Below are 19,099 nucleotides of genomic sequence, written 5' to 3'. Positions count from 1 at the left end.
ACCTACATATAAGCAGAAAAAATACAATCAACAAAGGCAATAATTTTAAGAATGTTTTGCAAAATATTTATAAACTATCTTCTTTAAGCATACCTTTTTGTTATTTTAGTGATACATATTACTCTTCATTGAAATATACCCTTTTGGTCTTAATATCTAATTTTTAATATCCTCCTTTGAAACAATTTAGTTCTACATCCTTTTCTATGTGAATTTATTTTAGTATTAGTTGTATTTTTCGGTTTTTTTCACCTACCACAACAATTGTATTTTTTTCAGTAGCATTCGGTATAGTAATCACACCTGTGAAAAATATATATATATTAAATTTAATTTTTGTATGTATATAAATATATATTCATGCTACCATATCTACATCTACTAGTTATTTTGAAAGTAAAATTCAAAATACTGTCAGGTAGGTGCATGCTTATTTGTTACATATTTTCTATTAATTCCTTAGGTAATTAAAAAAAACCTCTCTTCATCCATTAACTTTTTTTTTTTCTTTTCATGAGTTAGCAGAAAGGTAAAACATCTTTTAGAGTCACTATAACTACAGATTACCAACTTTAAGTCAAGTAAACGTATGATTTACATGATTTACTCTACTACAACATGTATTTTCTGCGTTAAAATTCTTTTACATTTTAAGTTACTTTATCCCAGTTACTGATATCACCTTAGTAATTGAATGCCATATTTATCGAGACTCAATGACTTCTATTTCTTTATCCTCAATTTCAGTTGTCAAAACACAATTAATCACTATTACTCAGAATTACAACTAGAGGCATATGTCTGGAGAAAACTTTCCTTGAAAAAGACACATACACCTGAATGTTCACTGCTGCACTATTCACAATAGCCAAGACATGGAAACAACCTAAATGTCCACTGACAGAAGAAGATGTGGTATATATACACAATGGAATATTACTCAGCCATTAAAAAGAACAAAAAATGCCATTTGCAGCAACATGGAAGGAACTAGATACTCTCATACTAAGTGAAGTAAGTCATAAATAGAAAGACACCATAGAATATCACTTATATCTGGAATCTAATATATGGCACAAATGAACCTTTCCACAGAGAAGAAAATCATGGGCATGGAGAACAGATTGTGGTTGCCAAGGGGGCGAAGGAGGGAGTGGGATGGATTGGGAATTTGAGGTTAATAGATGCAAACTATTTGACTTTGGAATGGATAAGCAATGAGATCCTTCTGTTTAGCACTGGGAACTATGTCTAGTGACTTATGGAGCATGATAATGTGAGAAAAAAGAATGTATACATGTATATGTAACCGGGTCACCTTGCTGTACAGTAGAAAATTGACAGAACACTGTAAACTAGCTATAATGGAAAAAATAAAAATTATCATAAATGAAAAAAATTAAAAAAGAAAAAAGAATTGCAACTAGAGTCTTCACATGTACATATTCCCTCTTAGAACCTATTTCAGTATTTGTCCCCTTCCTCAAAGCAAAATAATTGCAAACTTCTCTGGGAAACTAACCTTACAAACAAATGTACTTTTATTTTATCATCATAAAAAACATCTGAATTCATAACTAATCATGATGGTCTACTTAATTGCGCCTAACATGTTCATCTAAGATGAGTCTACTCAGCCTCTGTGGGCACCCAAGCATTTTCCGTTGGCTTCATATAAATGTAAGACCTGAGGCTTGATATACTAAAATGAGAATGTTCCTCTGTTTAAAGCAAAATTCCAAAGAAATCTTTCTTACCTTCTCAATAAAAAAAAAGAAAGAAAATATTAGGATTTGTTTTTGCTTATTTTTCAAAGGGCTATTTATTAGGAAGGAAGGAAGGATATTGACTTTGATAATCAACATAGTATTTGCAAGGTTCTCAAAATAACATTTTTCAGTAATTATATAAAGTAGCATACAATTTAAGTTATATGATTGAAATCTTATTTCCATTCTTATCACATTTTTTATTGAAAACCCTGTAACTTGAATTTAAAAAATGAGTTATTGTCTTTCCAGTTTGCATGGGTTTGTACACTGAGACCATGATTTTGTCTTCTTTTTTCAATTTTTTTTTTTTTTTTTTTGGTCTTTCTAAGACTGCACCCACAGGATATGGAAGTTCCCAGGCTAGGGTTGAATCAGAGTTGTAGCTGCCAGGCTACAGCACAGCCACAATAAGCCAGATCTGAGCCACATCTGTGATCTACACCACAGTTCATGGCAATGCCAGATACTTAATCCACTGAGCAAGGACATGGATAAAACCCGTGTCCTCATGGATACTAGTCAGGTTTGTTACTGTGGAGCCACAATGGAAACTCCTTCGATCTAATCAAGTAATATACAGTATCTAGAAAATTCTAAAAGAGTGCTTTAATTTTTTTAAAAGAAATTTTTACTTGGTGAAAATAATGGCATTTGATCCTGGAAGTAAAATCCAACAATATACTTACATAATAATAAATAATAATTTATTATACTGACATCTAACTCTTCATCTTTTCATGAATTCCTACAAAATATCTCCTTTGATCTTTACTTTAGTCCTCTGTGGTAAGATGATATACAAGTATGGAATTTACTAGGTAGCACACTCATATTCTGAGTTCAAGGATCCTGGACTAGTAGAGATCCTATTTTCCTGAATACTCCAAGCATGTTCCAACAGGCTTTCCTGCAGCTATGGAAAGAGATTTGATAGGCTACCTTCTACATATTTTTACCTTGAAGATTTTGGGGACTTCAAAATGTAGCAATGGCTTTGCTAACATAAATGAAGATAAAAAAAATTTATTTTTAATCCATTCAGAAAATATTTTGATAAAGTTTTGTAAGATAAGTCATCTAATCCATGTCCCTGCCTCCAAATGAGATGATGCTGTGACTAGTCATGTTTCAGATCATATGAATATGCATAAAAAGATACCAGGTGAATAGGCATTTGGTTTAGATGGGGTTTTCTTTAACAGGCTCTAAAGATCTCAAAAGAGTTCTGAAAGCTTTTATATCTAAGACAGAATAGAGTTCAGTTTTCTAAATGAGACAATTCCAAAACACTAAAAACAAACAAATAACAAAAATTAACAGTGGTCATAGAGCCCAGGTTAACTTTTATATCCCTTATAATTTTTCTAGCAATTGAGATACTCCAATTTACCTGGTATTACAGACTTGGCCACATTTTTTTTTTTTTTTCAATTTAGCTGTCTGGGTTAGATGTCTTTGGTATCCTTGGTCTAATTTGTTTTTATTTATTTGATCAATTTAAAATTATTTAAAAATATGTTAAAATGAGCAATGGGTGAATCATTACATTCACATTTCTATTCTGTCATGTTTTCAAAATTATTCACTCTTAATTAACATATATATCCCTTCACTCTTCAGCTCCATAAAATTTAATTTACTTCAAAGCAGTTATTTGACGTATTATACACTTAATTTTTGGAGGATAACATCTGTCTTCTATACTAGAATGTAAATTCTATATGGACAATAATTTTGTGTGTTGTATTTGCTGCTGTATTATCCTTTAAAAAGACATTTGTGAGAACGTAGGAATCCAATAAACATAGAATTAAAGAATAAATAAAAATCGGGTTCAGGGTTCTGGCTGTGGCACAGCAGAAACAAATACAACTAGGAACCGTGAGGTTGTGGGCTCGATCCCTGGCCTTGCTCAGTGGGTTAAGGATCTGGCACTCCCGTGAGCTATGTTGTAGGTCGCAGATGCAGCTTGGATCTGATGTTGCCGTGGCTATGTTGTAGGCCAGCAGCTGTAGCTCTGATTTGACCCCTAGCCTGGGAACTTCTATATGCCACAAGTGCAGCCCTAAAAAGCAAAAAAAAAAAAAAAAAAAAATTGAGTTCTCTTTACATATCTTTCTAATCAATCCCATTATCAAGCCTATGTTAATTATTTGGTGTGTACTCTGTCATGTTTTTCTCCCTTGAATAGATTTGTTTTGTTTCTCCATTGTTTTTAATGGTATCACTTCAGTACCTGATTATTTCAATTTGGCCATCTATTAAGTTAAATATATTCAACTTTCTATCTGTAGTTCTATGGGATAGACTCCAAGATGAAATTGCTGGATCAACATGAAATGTTTATTTAATACATATTGAGAGATTACTTTTAAAAAGTTATAATTCATGTTTCCAAGAGCAACTTATTAGAATTAACATTTCATCACAATCATTATGCCATTGTTCTTAAAATAGTTTCCCTGATACATGATGAATAGTACAACAAGTTTTAAATATGAATCTTCTCTTTGTTAGTGAGAATAACATATTTTATGTGATCATTAAATAACTGCCAAAGTTATTCATCTCACTCAGGGGTTAGATTTACAACCTTGGCCCATTCATCACCTATCTAAACTCAAAGTAGGTTACCTAAAGTTTATTAATAAACTTTAGAAAGTTGAAATATGGCTATCTGAGATGGAAAAAATGATGCACATTAAAATATATATTAAAATAAGGGATAATCTATCACATAAGATTAAAAGGTAAATGACTATGTCAATTTAATTATAATACATTCTTCATTTAAAAGTTTACATATACATCTTCCTCCTGGGATGAGTTAAAAATTAGTATTTACTTTCTAGCCAGAATAATATTTTCAACTAATGTAAAATAGTTGAAGATAAGTATTAAGTCCAAAAGTCTTTTCAGTAGGTGATATTTATTTAAGCCATTAAATATAATCATAAGGTCATTTCCTGACTGGTTGTTCTTGGAAGCTTATGAGAGTAAGCTTAGTAAACTCCTTTTCTACTTTTTCTTTCCAAAGAATTTTTAAAATGCTGTAGCCTAATGAAAACCCATTCCCCTATTGTGGTCAAAAGAATCTTCATTTTTATAAGATTATTAATTATATCTTAACTCCTAGGTTGAGAATGTTTATCTTTTTATCATTCATCTAATATATTACAGATTTTCTTCATAATAGCCTTATTCACAAATGCTTTAACTGTTCTTGACTTTTTCAGTATCATGTTTGTCAAGAGTTTCATGTTTCAGATAATTTCTATATTACTTTTGAAATAATTTTCAATCTATGCTTTGATCACTTTAGGACTTTATAATTCATTTCTTCTTTTTCCTCTTTACAGCTGTACTCTTATTAAACAATTATTTTCATTAAAGTTTTTCTACAATATGAACAGCCATGGATATATCCAGGCTTGTCAGTTGTCTAAGTGGCGTCCTTGGTAAGTTACTGAATCTTTAAGTTTCTATTGTGTACATTTAAAATGTGCACAATAAGGTGTTACGAGATGATAAGATGCCAGGAGATGATATAGAAGCAGCTGTCACACTGCAAATGCTTCTCTATAAACTTTGACTCCTTGGTTTTCCTTTTCTGAGTAGACTTAACTGACTATTGCAGCAATCTTTAACTAATAATTATTTTAAGAATGGTTAAATGTTGCCATAATGCTCAATTATATAATTTTCCTTTATTATAGTCATCTCTTTTAGTATGTTTAGAAACTAAACATAAAAATAAAAATAGAAGAGTTCCCATCGTGATTCGGTGGTTAACGAATCCGACTAGGAACCATGAGGTTGTGGGTTCGATCCCTGGCCTTGTTCAGTGGGTTAAGGATCCCGTGTTGCCATGAGCTGTGGTGTAGGTTGCAGATGCGACTTGGATCCCACATTGTCCATGGCTGTGGTATAGGCTGGCGGCTACAGTTCCGACTAGACCCCTAGCCTGGGAACCTCCATATGCCGTGGAAGTGGCCCTAGAAATGGCAAAAAGACAAAAAATAAAAATTTTTTTTAAAATTAAATTAAAATATAATAAAATAAAAATACAAATATAAAACTGGTTAACTATAATGCATTCCTAATAAGGATCTAAATATAGCCTATTTTTCTTTCCAAGATGGACTACTATATTCGATAACTCTAGACCAGCCTATTTATACTTAAAAGGCTTCAGATCCTTGACTTGAAGGAATTAAATCAGGTTCAATAAACATTTAAATGTACTTCTCGAACAGTTTTAATATTTATTCCAATCAATCATTTTGGCATGATTACATGTTAATGAGGTTACGGAAAGTGGTTATATTTATATTTGAAATCTTCAGTTCTGGATAAAATTACTCACACCCTGACATTACAGTGTTTCCAGTTCTTTTCCAAAACGTCTACACTTCACTTCATTTTCAAGGTCCCATGACATCTGCTCATCACAGTCTCTAGTCATTTGCTTTGCTTTCCTTTATCTCTCACACCTAAGTATACACATGACTGAATCTCCCCCTCTCTCTGGCTCCTGTTGTTTCTCCTGAAATATAAATTACTCCCCATAACCTCAAAACCCTGACAAATGTTCAAGGCTCAATCTCTAATTTGTAGGTACAGTCTCTCATCTCTTTGCAACTGAACATCTATAACTGAAAGACAACATAATTCTAAAATAGCAAATTTTCTTTTAATCCATACCCTGTTATGAATTTAAATTTATCTAGTTTTCCATTGGTATCCTAATTCTTAAAATGTAAACTGTAGGGAAGGGCGGAAACCAGGTCTTCAGTGTCCATGCTCTTGGTTGAAGGGAAACAACTGTCGAGTTACTTAATTATTTATGCTGCTACTCAATTGATACACTCTACACCTTAAATCTATATTGAAAGGCATTCTTGGGAAAGTATTATAAAAACACATAATTTGATGTGATGTAGTTTAGATAAACCCAGAAACATAAACAATAATTGGCTATTCATGGAGTTTGAACTATGCAGAAAACCAACAAAAGCAATATAAAAACCATTTTACTTAATTGATTCTGGTGCTGGTAATAATAATAAGTACTTTGAAAACAAAAAAGTGTAATTCTGACCATCACCCACTCTTACTTCATTGCACAATAAAAATTAGATGATTCCCTGAATAAACTGCTTAAGAGAAACTGAGCAAAGACATCCCCACTGAACAGTTATTAAATGTATAATTGTGCAGAATTCTCTCTTGTGTAGTGCTCTCCAGTTATGGTACATGGAGCACTACATTTTCTTTATAGTCTAAGAGTTACACTCAAATTGGCAAGCCTGGCATACCCAAGAAAGTATGAAAATACATTAAATAAGGACAAACTATAAACTAACAAATTAATGATAATTTTTTTGTATCACATAATATTTTAAAATTAAAATTAATATGTACAGGACAGAGTACAGGGTACTAATATAGAGATCAAGGAAGTAAAATATACTATTTTTCAAGGGATGTTTACTTTTTTAAAAAAAGACAAAAAATAATTGTTCTTCCTAAAAAATACATACTCTGGTTACTGTTTCTTTAGAATTGTGTATTCCACCTTTATTATTAATTTGTACTTGAGTAGTTACTCTCTGCCTTCCTTTCTCCCTCCCACAAGTTCTCCCTCCTCCCTCCGCCCCTCTCTCCTTCCCTCCCTTAATTCCTTCCTTCCTCCCCCACCCCCCGCCCTTCCTTCCTTTCTCTCTAAGTTTGTTTGAGTAGTTTGAATCCCATATGTTTTTTCTTTATCTTATTCTCTTCCTTCATTTCACATACACTTATGTGGGGAATCATTATAGAACTTCTATTTGCACTGCTACAGAATGGATGAATTCGAAAACTTCCTCCCTTCATTTTCTAAGACCTATTGGTCTCTCTGATTTGCACTGGAAAGACTGTTACACCACCTCCTTTCCTAATATTGAGTATTTAAGGAACAATTAGAGAAGGCAATGGACATAAGTAGGGATAGTCTGGAGCTGCTGCTTTGTTGGCAGACAGAGCTTTGACATTTAAGCTAAATTTTATGAAACATATTATAAAAAGAATCATGAGAGGATAGCATTCATGTGGTAGGATAACCACAGTATAATGCTCTTTTGTTTTGTTTTGTTTTTTTGTTTTTAGGGTCAGACCTGTGGCATATGGAAGTTATCTGGCTAGTGGTTGAATTGAAGCTGCAGCTGCAGGTAGGCCTACACCACAGCCATGGAAATGCCAGATCTGAGCCGCATCTCTGATTTATACCAGGGCTTGAGGCAATGCTGGATCCTTAACCCACTGAGCGAGGCCAGAAATCCAATCCACATACTCAGGGACACTACGTCAGGTTCTTAACTCACTGAGACACAAGGGAAACTCCATGCTGTTCTAGCTTTTTTGTAGTTTGAGTGAGGAAATATTTTCTCCTTCCTTTTTTGTCTAATACTTTTACACACATAATTTCTCCATAGCTTCCAGTATGTACTATACAAGGATCCATAACTCCATACGGCTTACATAATACCAACAGTTTAATAATTATTTAAGTATATATACATATGTGTACATATATATATATATACATTTTACGTGTGTTTAAAAAATACATTTTTTGCTCATTTCTTGTTGTAATAGAGAAAGGATATTTTATTTTTGTGACTGCCTTTAGTCAATCATTTTTATCATGAATACCCTGAAGATTTTCCAACTGCCAGATTCTAGCTTCTGCCAGAACGTCATTAAATACTAAGATCAACAAATAAGTATGTGGAATTTCTTCTTTTTTTTTTTTTTTTTCCAACAAGAGGCCTTCACATATTTATTACTGAGGCAAAGTGCTATGCAGAAACACCAACACAAAGAGGACCCGTTTCTTGATATATCTAACTGTGGCTGTGCTGTTTTCAGTGCTATATAGTAAGATGCAAGTAAGTGACCGCCACATAGCATAAATATGCACATCAACCTCATGTGCAGAGGCTCCTTATAGACCCAGCATGGTTCGGTCTCCAATGTCTTCTCTTCGAATTTTACATGATTTTATTACCAGTTTTCATTTGAATCCACTGGGGGATGGGATAATTCTGCTTTTGTCTCTTGGCCAGGAATCGCTTGATCCTGAAAGTCTTGTGAGAAGACATGGAGAGGAACTAATTCAACTGCATATAGGATGGTGGAGAAGAGAAGCGAATGTGGAATTTCCTTTACTGTGATTCTGTTTGTTAATATGATTTAGAGCCATCTCTTAGAGCTAATAGTTTTAAAACAGCAAAATTCTAATATAAAATAAATTTCTAAATAAATTATTATATATGAAAATATATTATTTTAGCTAGAATGTTTGATATTCAAACAGCAAGATAACAAATAATCTAGATCCTGCATCTGAAAATAGTAATAAAAAATCTAGAGTTCCCATTGAGGAGCGGCAGAAATGAATCCAACTAGGAACCATGAGGTTGCAGGTTATATCCCTGGCCTTGCTCAGTGAGTTAAGGATCCGGCATTGTTGTGACCTGTGGTGTAGGTTGCTGAGGCGGCTTGGATCTGGCGTTGCTGTGGCTGTGGCATAGGCTGGCAGCAACAGCTCCAATTAGACCCCTAGCCTGGGAGCCTCCAAGTGCTGTGGGTGTGGCCCTGAAAAGACAAAAGACAAAAAAAAATTATAATATATTATTTTAGTTGTAATCTTAATGAATACCTTTTGTTAAAACTGTTTTTTTTTTTTTTTTTAAGTATTATGGTTAGGAATATGGCTGGATCTGAGAGGAATCAGATGATATGTAACTAACATTTATGATTGGTGGTAAGTTAGTGGTGGTAGGTCTGGGTACTACAGATTTTCTATATTCAGAGTGGGCTTTCAATTTGTCTACATTAAATTCCCCAGTAATTTCCATTTTCCTCCAAAATATGTGCATACTCAAGTTAAATTCAAAGCTAAAGTTTGCTAAAATAAAGATTAATGAGATTTTAGAAAAACGAAGATTACTTGCAGTACAAACTGTCTCCAATATAATTATAGTTTAGTGCTTTGGTCACTAGTGAATTTTAAAACAACAATTTTGTAGCAAATAATAGTCCTTATTCATTTTAGCTTGAGCTGAACCATGTAACTAGATTTTCAGCTTCAAAATGACAGGCACTTCCAGGAGAATAAAATATATTGATTTATCACTGAAAATCCTCATTATTTTAATCACTGCCATGTGACTGGTTTGGGAATGTGGCCATGACTTCAACCTGATACAAGCATTGTTGATTAGATGCAAAGTAAAGAAAGTCAAACTGAGTGGCAGGTTGTCAGCCCTACTCTCTCTGCTTCCCAGTATGTATTGTACAGGGCCCCACAGCTCCAATATGGCTTATATAATACTTGCAGCATAATAATGATTTAAGTGAGGACACTCACTCTAACATTCAGGCTTGATTTACTGCTTGAGCCAGAATAACTCCTTTTAGAATGTCTGGAACAGCAGGTTGTCCTCTAATATGCATAGCAATGAGTTTTACTTCTAAAGTCACTGTTTCTCAGCAAGTGATATGTTTCTCTAAAGATTCACAACTGGAAGCATTGTCCTGCAGAAAAATCCTTCACACATTGCTTTTGTGTTAACAAACAAGCAAACTAAAGTTTTAGATGCTAAAATGACAGGATTTTGTTTCAAAATCCTCTACTCTATACCAAAAAGTTCCTCTTAAAAATAAGAATGCAAACTATGATAACAAAAGGAATGATTGATTTGTTTTCCCTGCCAAAGACTACATAAATATTACTGAGACAATTAAAAGAGTGGAAACTCTTTAGTTGTACTGCATAAAGTTGTTTTATATTTTTAGTAGATAGTAATAGACACTACTTTTTATGAATGGTAGTTAAGATTTGTCCTTTTGGAAAGGTTTTCTATAATTAAACTCTCCATGCCTGAAAAAAAATTTCCCTCTGGCTTGATGATGGTATATGCTAAATTGCTAATGGAAGCAACAGTCTTCATACAGTACACACACACACACACACGTGAACATATATACACACACCAATGTACAAACACACATTGGAACTCAAATGCAGAGATGAGTTAATCATACACTGTAGTTCATGACAAGTTTAATTATTCTGAATTTTTAAAAATCTTGGTTCTACTTTTCTATCTCTAATTCACATTTTTATTCCCTTCATCTCTATATGCACCCACTTTGATTAATATATGTAAGTGATTACGCATGTGTTATTGTAAACTATGTAGGGCATATATATATGTGTGATTTTAACATATATACATATATTATATATATAGTGTTTTTTCTCAATATTATTTTCTGTTTCTTAACTTCTCAATACAATATTATATTTTAAATATCTATACATTTTATTACATGTCAGGGATAATATTCCACATACTTAACAATTTATGGCATGGGCACCAAACAATAAAATTTGAAACTGGCAAAAAACAATAGGTAAAGCCCTCTAAGTGCCTACCGCCTGGAGTAGGCACTGAGTGTTATACTATTTCAATAAAGATTGTCATATTGCATTATAGAAATTCATTCTATACCCCTGCAAATATCTTAATTTTTAAATTATCTTTTCACTATACTAATGAACCTGCTGATGAACAGAATTCTTTAATGGTTCTTAGTGGTTCCTTTAGTAGATATACTTTTATATCTCATTAGAAAATCTTTCCCAACCTTAAGGTTATAGACTTAGTATTATCTTCTTCCAAAAAACTTATAATTTGGTCTTTCACATTTAAAACTTAGTCAATTATAAATTGATGTATGTGTATGATATGAGAAAAGGGCCCAATTCCAATATTGTTTTCCTCATTGATTATAAGGTAAAACCTATCCCAATGATTTCAAAGTTGGTTCCCTCATAAGTTGTGCCCTGGTTGTGTCATACAGTGAGACAACTGCTGAGCATCTTAGGCAGGGCACCCCTTGCTTCTGCTGCTAACCTCATTGTTTAACAGGAAGAACTCTGTGTGGATGTAAAAGTTCTATTTATAATTTGCTAAAAAGTATGGTTCTATCTTGATTGTTAAAAACACAATCATGTGTTTTCTATCTCTGTTGACAGGACCACATAAGTTTTAATGTGAATATATCAATCAAGTAAACTTTCCTGAATGACTTTCTAATGTTAAAGTAACTTTCATCTAAGAGAACAAACTCATTCCCAACTTTGCCAAAATCCATTCTCTTTTTTTATATAGTGCCAGATTAGGTTCTCTAGGTTTTTATATAGCATTTTTGCATCAATATAAAGTACTGAGATTAGCTTTTCATGTGCATTTCTTATCAAATCTGGGTATAAATTTTATGTAAACTCCATAAAATGAGTTCTGGAAAAAAAGTTAATTCTATACCCTGGATTAGTTTGGAAATCATAGGACTATATTTTGCTTTGTAATTTTGTTGGTCACAATGGTTGGTCACTATTACATTAAAATTTCCATTGTAGGGAATCTAAAATATGTTTAGTATTCTCATTTTGTTGTTTGAGTCTCTTAACGTTCCCTTTATACATTCTATTTTCTTGTCGTGATTTTTTTTCTGGATTACTTTTTATCCAAATCTATCTTTCATGTGATTATATTTGTGTTGTATTTTCCTCATCTACTACTTAAACCCATTCCTCTAACATTTGGTTTCAAACATTTTATTGTCTTAATCCTAGACTTTCTCTTAACTGTCTCTTTTCCATATTTTATATTCCTATTACATTTTTGAAATATCTTAGAAAAGAATGTAGTTTATTATTTTCTGATAATTGCAATATCTAAAGATTTTACAGGAGTTCCCGTTGTGGCTCAGCAGTTAACGAACCTGACTAGCATCCATGAGGTCACAGGTTCAATCCCTGGCCTCGCTCAGTGGGTTAAGGATCTGGCATTGCCATGACTGTGCTGTAAGTTGCAGATGTGCCTTAGATCCCACATTGCTGTGGCTGTGGAGTAGGCCACCAGCAGCAACAGCTGTGATTCGACCCCGAGCCTGGTAACCTCCATAAGTTGCGGGTGTAGCCCTAAAAAGACCAAAAAAAAAAAAAAAAAAAAAAAAAAAGGGATTTTACAAATCCATATCTTCTGTCTCTTGTTTTTGCTGTTACTTTTTGGGAAGTAATAAGAATTTGTTCATGTTTATGCACAGTTATAGGCTTTCTAAGAATTTAAAAGATGATTGGATATATAGAGATCTCCAGAAAGATTTGTCTCCACACAGGCTTGTGTTTATATTTAAGAAAGGATAACACTCAGAATCAGTAACAAGCAATGGACTGTAACCAAGCAGGACCCTATGGGGCCTTCCCAGGAGAGCACACTCCATGTCCTTCACCTCCTTCTTCTTTGTAGAAAAGTTTTAGTCTCCTAGGCCTTCCCCAAGCTCCAAAGAATAAATTTAATCAGAGAAATAAGAAAATACAGAAACAAAGGAAAATAGTCAAGCGAGACTAAATAATAATCGGTTAGCCATTAAACAAAGTCAAGGACCTGGAATTCTCCCTCAAAGGTGATAGATAGGGTTCTGAACCATATCTGTTTTGCAGATCCTGAAACTCCCATTAGGTGGAAGAAGTTAACTGTATCCTGATCACAAGAACGTTGACCCTAGGCAGGTTGGGATGGGCCCAGAAGGTGGATGATGTTGACTCCTGGTTACTTCACCACCAACAAATCAGAAGAATGGTCAGGATCTGATCACAAAACCTGAAACCTTCTCCCTCACTCTGTATTTAAAAATTTTTCCCTTAAAGCCATCTGGGGGTGTTTGAGTCTTTGGAATAATAGCTGCCTGGAGTCCCTGCTTAGTGGCTTGCAGGGAAGATTGCACTTTCCTTTACCACAACCTGGTATCAGAAAGATTGACTTTACTGCACACAGGCCAATGGACCCAAGTTTGGTTTGGTAATAGGATTTGTTTATACTAAGAAGATTCCTTTCTTTCCCTTCTCTTAGTTGGTAAGAAGGGCAGCTATCCTATTTAGGGCCCCAGATTTATAATTTGGGGAGCCCTCACCAATATCATTCTTTCTGCTGTGCATTCCAGGTATCACCTTTTGTTTCTTATTACATCATTCTTATGTAATAGGGAAAATGGGAAGAGGACAATCTACATTGCTACCACTATAAGTAATAATAGTATGTCTTGATTCAAAAATTTTGTTTTTGCTTTGAAAATAAAAATAAGTAAGGAGTTCCCATTGTGGCTCAGCAGTAACAAATCCAACTATTATCCATGAAGATGCAGGTTCAATCCCTGGCCTTGAGAGGTGGGTGAGAGATCCGGTGTTGCTGTGAGCTGTGGTGTAAGTCACAGATGCAGATCCCACGTTGCTGTGGCTGTGGCGCAGTCTAGCAGCTGTAGCTCTGATTCAACCCCTAGCCTGGGAACCTCCATATGCTGCGAGTGTGGCCCTGGGGAAAAAAAAAAAAAAGGCGAAAAAAAGTAAAACATTAATGACTTTTGTGATGCTTTTACTGTGAACTTTTTTTTTTTTTTTGAAATCTGTCTGCACAAATTTTTTGAGGCTTGGGTGAAGATGAACGTCCACCAGAAAATTTTTTTATTCTTTTTACACATTCTCAAGGAAATGCTCCTAGAGGTATAACAGTAGGCAAATTTCTCTGCTTCAGTTTTGTAAATAAGAACTTTCATTTTTGCATAAATAAAAAATAATATTCAAGGTACAAATAGAGTGCCTAAAAATAATCACTGATCTATTAATATGAATTTTTATAAATATTCTGCTATAGTAAAATTTTATCAGCTAACTTTGAAACATCTAATTATGAGGACTGTTTAGAAATGTTTGCAAATGCTTCAAATTATTTTCATATCATCAAAAGAACAACACAATAATTTATTGTGACAAATCATTTGCAAAATATTATTCAAATAACTATAGATAACATATATATATATATATATATATATATATATATATAAATTCTCACCCTGCGTGATTCTACAATCAAGACAGGAGACCGAGCATATGCAAGAAAAGAGAATAAGGAACAATTCTAAGAAACTTGGGTACCCACCAGGTTAACAGAAATGATTATGAGGACTATAACTTTATAGAGGAATGAGAAATGATTATAAACTAGAGTTGTTAAGGAAATCTTTAAAGAGAGTTTAGACTTTCTGAAGCATTATTATAGTAAAGTTCTTATAGTATGTGTAAAATAGTATAATGTTATTTGAAGGTACAAGAGGATAATGTAAAGGCAACTTTCTAATCGCTAGAGCAACCATTAGTATATGATAGTCATAGGTAAATTTCAATATAGGAGAAAAAAATAGAATGCCAAAAAATACTGAAAAATAAGGCAGAAAGGGGTAAACAAGAAACAAATAAGATAATTATAAAACAAACATTTACGGCAGATGTATAGCAAACCATACCTACAATTGCTTTAAATACGAAAGGGCTTAATAACTCAAAGTCAGATATTATTAAACAGAGTAATAAAAAATACAGGCATCCCTCAGAGATATTGTAAGTTTGGTTCCAGATCACCACAATAAAGCAAATATCACAATGAAGAAAGTCACACAAATTTTCTGGTTTTGCCAGTATCTATAAAATTTATGTTTTGCACTTTACTGTAATCTATTGTGTGCAGTTATGCCTAAAAAAATGCATACTATAATTCAAAAAATACATTATTACTAAAAAAAATGCTAACCATTAGTTGAGACTTCAGTAAGTAATAATCCTGTCTCTAAGTTGATGGCTGCTGACTGATCAGGGTAGTGGTTGCTGAAGTTGGGTTTGCCATGGCAGTTTCCTAAAATAAGATATCAAAGTTTGCCATGGCAGTTTCTTAAAATGAGACATCAAAGTTTGCCACATCAATTGACTCTTGTTTCACAAACAATATATCTGTAGCATACAATGCTATTTCATAGCGTTTTACCCATAGCAGATCTTTTAAAATTGGCATCAATCCTGTCGAACCCTGCTGCTGCTTTATCAAAGTTGACGTAATATTCTAAATCCTTTGTTGTAATTTCAATAGTCTTTATAGCATCTTCACAAGGAGTATATTTGATTTCAATAAACAACTTTTATTTCCTTATCAATAAGAAGTAACTCTTCATCCATTAAAGGTTTATCATGAGATGGCAGCAATTCAACCACATCTTTAGGCTTCACTTCTAACTCTACTCCTCTTGCTGTTTTTACCACATCTGCAGTTCTGTTCTCCACTGATGTCTTGAATCCTTCAAAAGCAACCATGAGGACTGAAATCAACTCCTTCCCAACTCTTGTTAATATTTATACATCAACCTCTTCCCAGTAATCACAAATGCTACTAATGGCATCTGGAATGGTGAACCTTTTCCAGAAGATTTTAAAGTGATTTTGCCCAGATCCATCAGAGGAATCACTATCTAAGGCAGCCATAGACTTATGAAATGTACTTATTTTTATTTATTTTTTTTTTGTCTTTTTAGGGCCACACCCATGGCATATGGAGGTTCCCAGGCTAGGAGTCAGATAGGAGCTATAGGTGCTGACCTTCACCACAGCCACAACAATGTAGGATCTGAGCTGCATCTGTGACCTACACCATAGCTCATGGCAACTCCTTAACCCACTGAGAGAGGCCAGGGATCGAACCTGAGTCCTCATGGATGCTAGTCATGATTCATTTCTGCTGGGGCATGACAGAAACTCCTGAAATGTATTTTTTAAATAATAAGACTGGAAGGTCAAATTACTTCTTGATCTGTGGGCTGCAGAATGTTTTGTTATCAGGAATAAAAACAACATCAATCTCATTGTACATCTTCATCAGAGCTCTTGGGTGATCAGATGCATTGTCAATGAGCAGTCTCAACAATGGGCTTAGGATACTCAGTAAACCATTATGTAAACAGATGTACTGTCATCAGGCTTTGTAGTTCCAGGCAGAGTAGATTTACCATAATTCTTCAGTGCCCCCAGATTTTCAGAATGGTAAACAAACATTGGCTTCAACTTAGAGTCACCATCTGCATTAGACTATGAGAGAATCAGCCTATCTTTCAAAGCCAGGCATTGACTTACCCTCTCAAGCTATGACAGTCTTAGATGGTATCTTTTTTCAATAGATGACTGTTCTGTCTGCATTGAAAATCTTTTGCTTAGTGTAGCCACCTTCATGAGTTATCTTAGTTATAAGTTCTATAACTTGCTGAAGATTTTATATCAGCACTTGCTGCTTCCCTATTCAATTTATGTTATAGAGATGACTTTTTCCTTCAACCTCATGAACCAACTTCTGCTAGTTTCAAATTTTTCTTCTGAAAGTTTCTCATCTCTCTCAGTCTTCAAAGAACTGAAGAGAGTTAGGGCTTTGCTCCGTATAGACTTTGACTTAAGGAAATGTTGTGGCTGGTTTGATCTTCCCTCTAGACTACTAAAACTTCCTCTATATCAGCAATAAGGCTGTTTCATTTGTTATCATCTGTATGTTCACTGGAGTAGCCCTTCTAAGTTACTGGAGTAGCCCTTCTAAGTTCCTTCAAGAACTCTCCCTTTGCAATCACAACCTGGCTAACTGTATGGCACCAGAGGCCTAGATTTTTAGCTTATTTTGGCTTTTGACATATCTTCCTCAGTAAGCCTAATCATTCTAGCTTTAACTTTAAAGTGAGGGACATGGAACCTTTTCTTTCATATGAACACTTAGAGGACATTGTAGGGTTAATCACTGGCTCACTGGCCTAATTTTTTTTTTTTTTTTTTTTTTTTTTTGTCTTTTTGGGGCTGTGTCTGCAGCATATGGGATGTTCCCAGGCTAGGGGTCCAATCAGAGCTGGAGCTGCCAGCCTACACCACTGCCACAGCAACGAGGGATCTGAGCTGCATCTGTGAAGTACACCTTTAGCTCACGATAACACCAGATCCTTAACCCACTGAGTGAGGCCAGGGATCAAACCTACATCCTCATAGCTACTAGTTGGGTTCATTTCCACTGAATCACAATGGGAACTTTCTAACTGGCCTAATTTCGATGTTGTTGTGTCTCAGGGAATAGGAAAGCCTGAGGAGAAGGAGAAAGACAGGGAACAGCTTGTCAATTGAGGAGTCAGGATGCACACATTTCTCGATTAAATTTGCCATGTTACATGGGTGCAGTTTTTGTCACCTCAAAACAATTACAATAGTAACATGAAAGATCAGTGATCACAGATCACCATTACTGATATAATAATAATGAAAAAGTTTGAAATATTGAGAAAATTACCAAAATGTGATATAGAGACACTACAGTGAGCAAATGTTGTTGGGAAAAAATGGTGCCAATACACCTGCTAGATACAAGGGTTGCCACAAATCTTCAATATGTAAAAATCACAATATTCATGAATGTCCATGAAGTGCAATAATGTGAAGCATGATAAAATGAGGTATACCTGTACTCAGCTATATGTTTCTTAAACACACACATTCACACAGACACACACATTTTAAATACAAAAATAGACTTAAAATAAATTTCCCAGGACTTTATGAAGAAAATTTAAAGTCCCAATAAAGACACCAGTAAACACATAGCCAAGTAGAAGACATGCTATATGTTCTTAGAGCTAAAAGCTAAATGTCATAAAGATCTCAGTTCTCACTAAATAGATAGGTAAACTTAATTCTAATCCAGGCTGGCTTTAAATTTCATACAGAACTGGTTTTAATGTCTGAAGGAAATAAAGAAGACCTTAGCTGGTAAAAGCTGCATCTGTTAAGGACTGTGAAGACTCTGAGATTTTAACCCACTTGCAAACAAAGAAGTTAGCTAATCAGAGCTTCAACATGCTGGCAGAAGACAAGAATCCTCGGTCAGAGACAAATGACATTATCACACACAGTGATAGCCCTTGCTAGATTCTTGATATTTCTTTGCACCACAGCTCTGGTTCCTACAGGGTGACAGAAAGAGAGCCAGATGGCATATGCATAACCAGTTGGCTTCATTACAGAAGAGAAACTCTGGCTTAAGAAAACAGGACAATTTTACAACAGGCATTAAACCTGCCTGCTCTATGTTCTGAAGAGAAAAATTGTCTTTATTTATAATGCTTTATGGGAGGACTTTATCTCCATCTTCCAAACCTGTTCTATACAAGCATCCAGAACATATGGATCGTCTTTCACTTTTTTATACTGACATAATTTCAAAACTACAGAAGAGATTTACCAGTTGTCAGCTTCTTCCATTTACCATCTTTCTCTGTCTCTCTCTCTCCCTGTCACCCTCCTCATCTTTTCCTTCTCCCTCTCCCTCTGTCTCTCTATCTCTCTTTTCTAGCCACTTGAAGATACCTTA

This window comes from Sus scrofa, chromosome 13 (genome assembly GCF_000003025.6).
Source record: "Sus scrofa isolate TJ Tabasco breed Duroc chromosome 13, Sscrofa11.1, whole genome shotgun sequence".
Taxonomy (NCBI): domain Eukaryota; kingdom Metazoa; phylum Chordata; class Mammalia; order Artiodactyla; family Suidae; genus Sus; species Sus scrofa.
Note: the sequence above shows the minus strand (reverse complement) of the source record.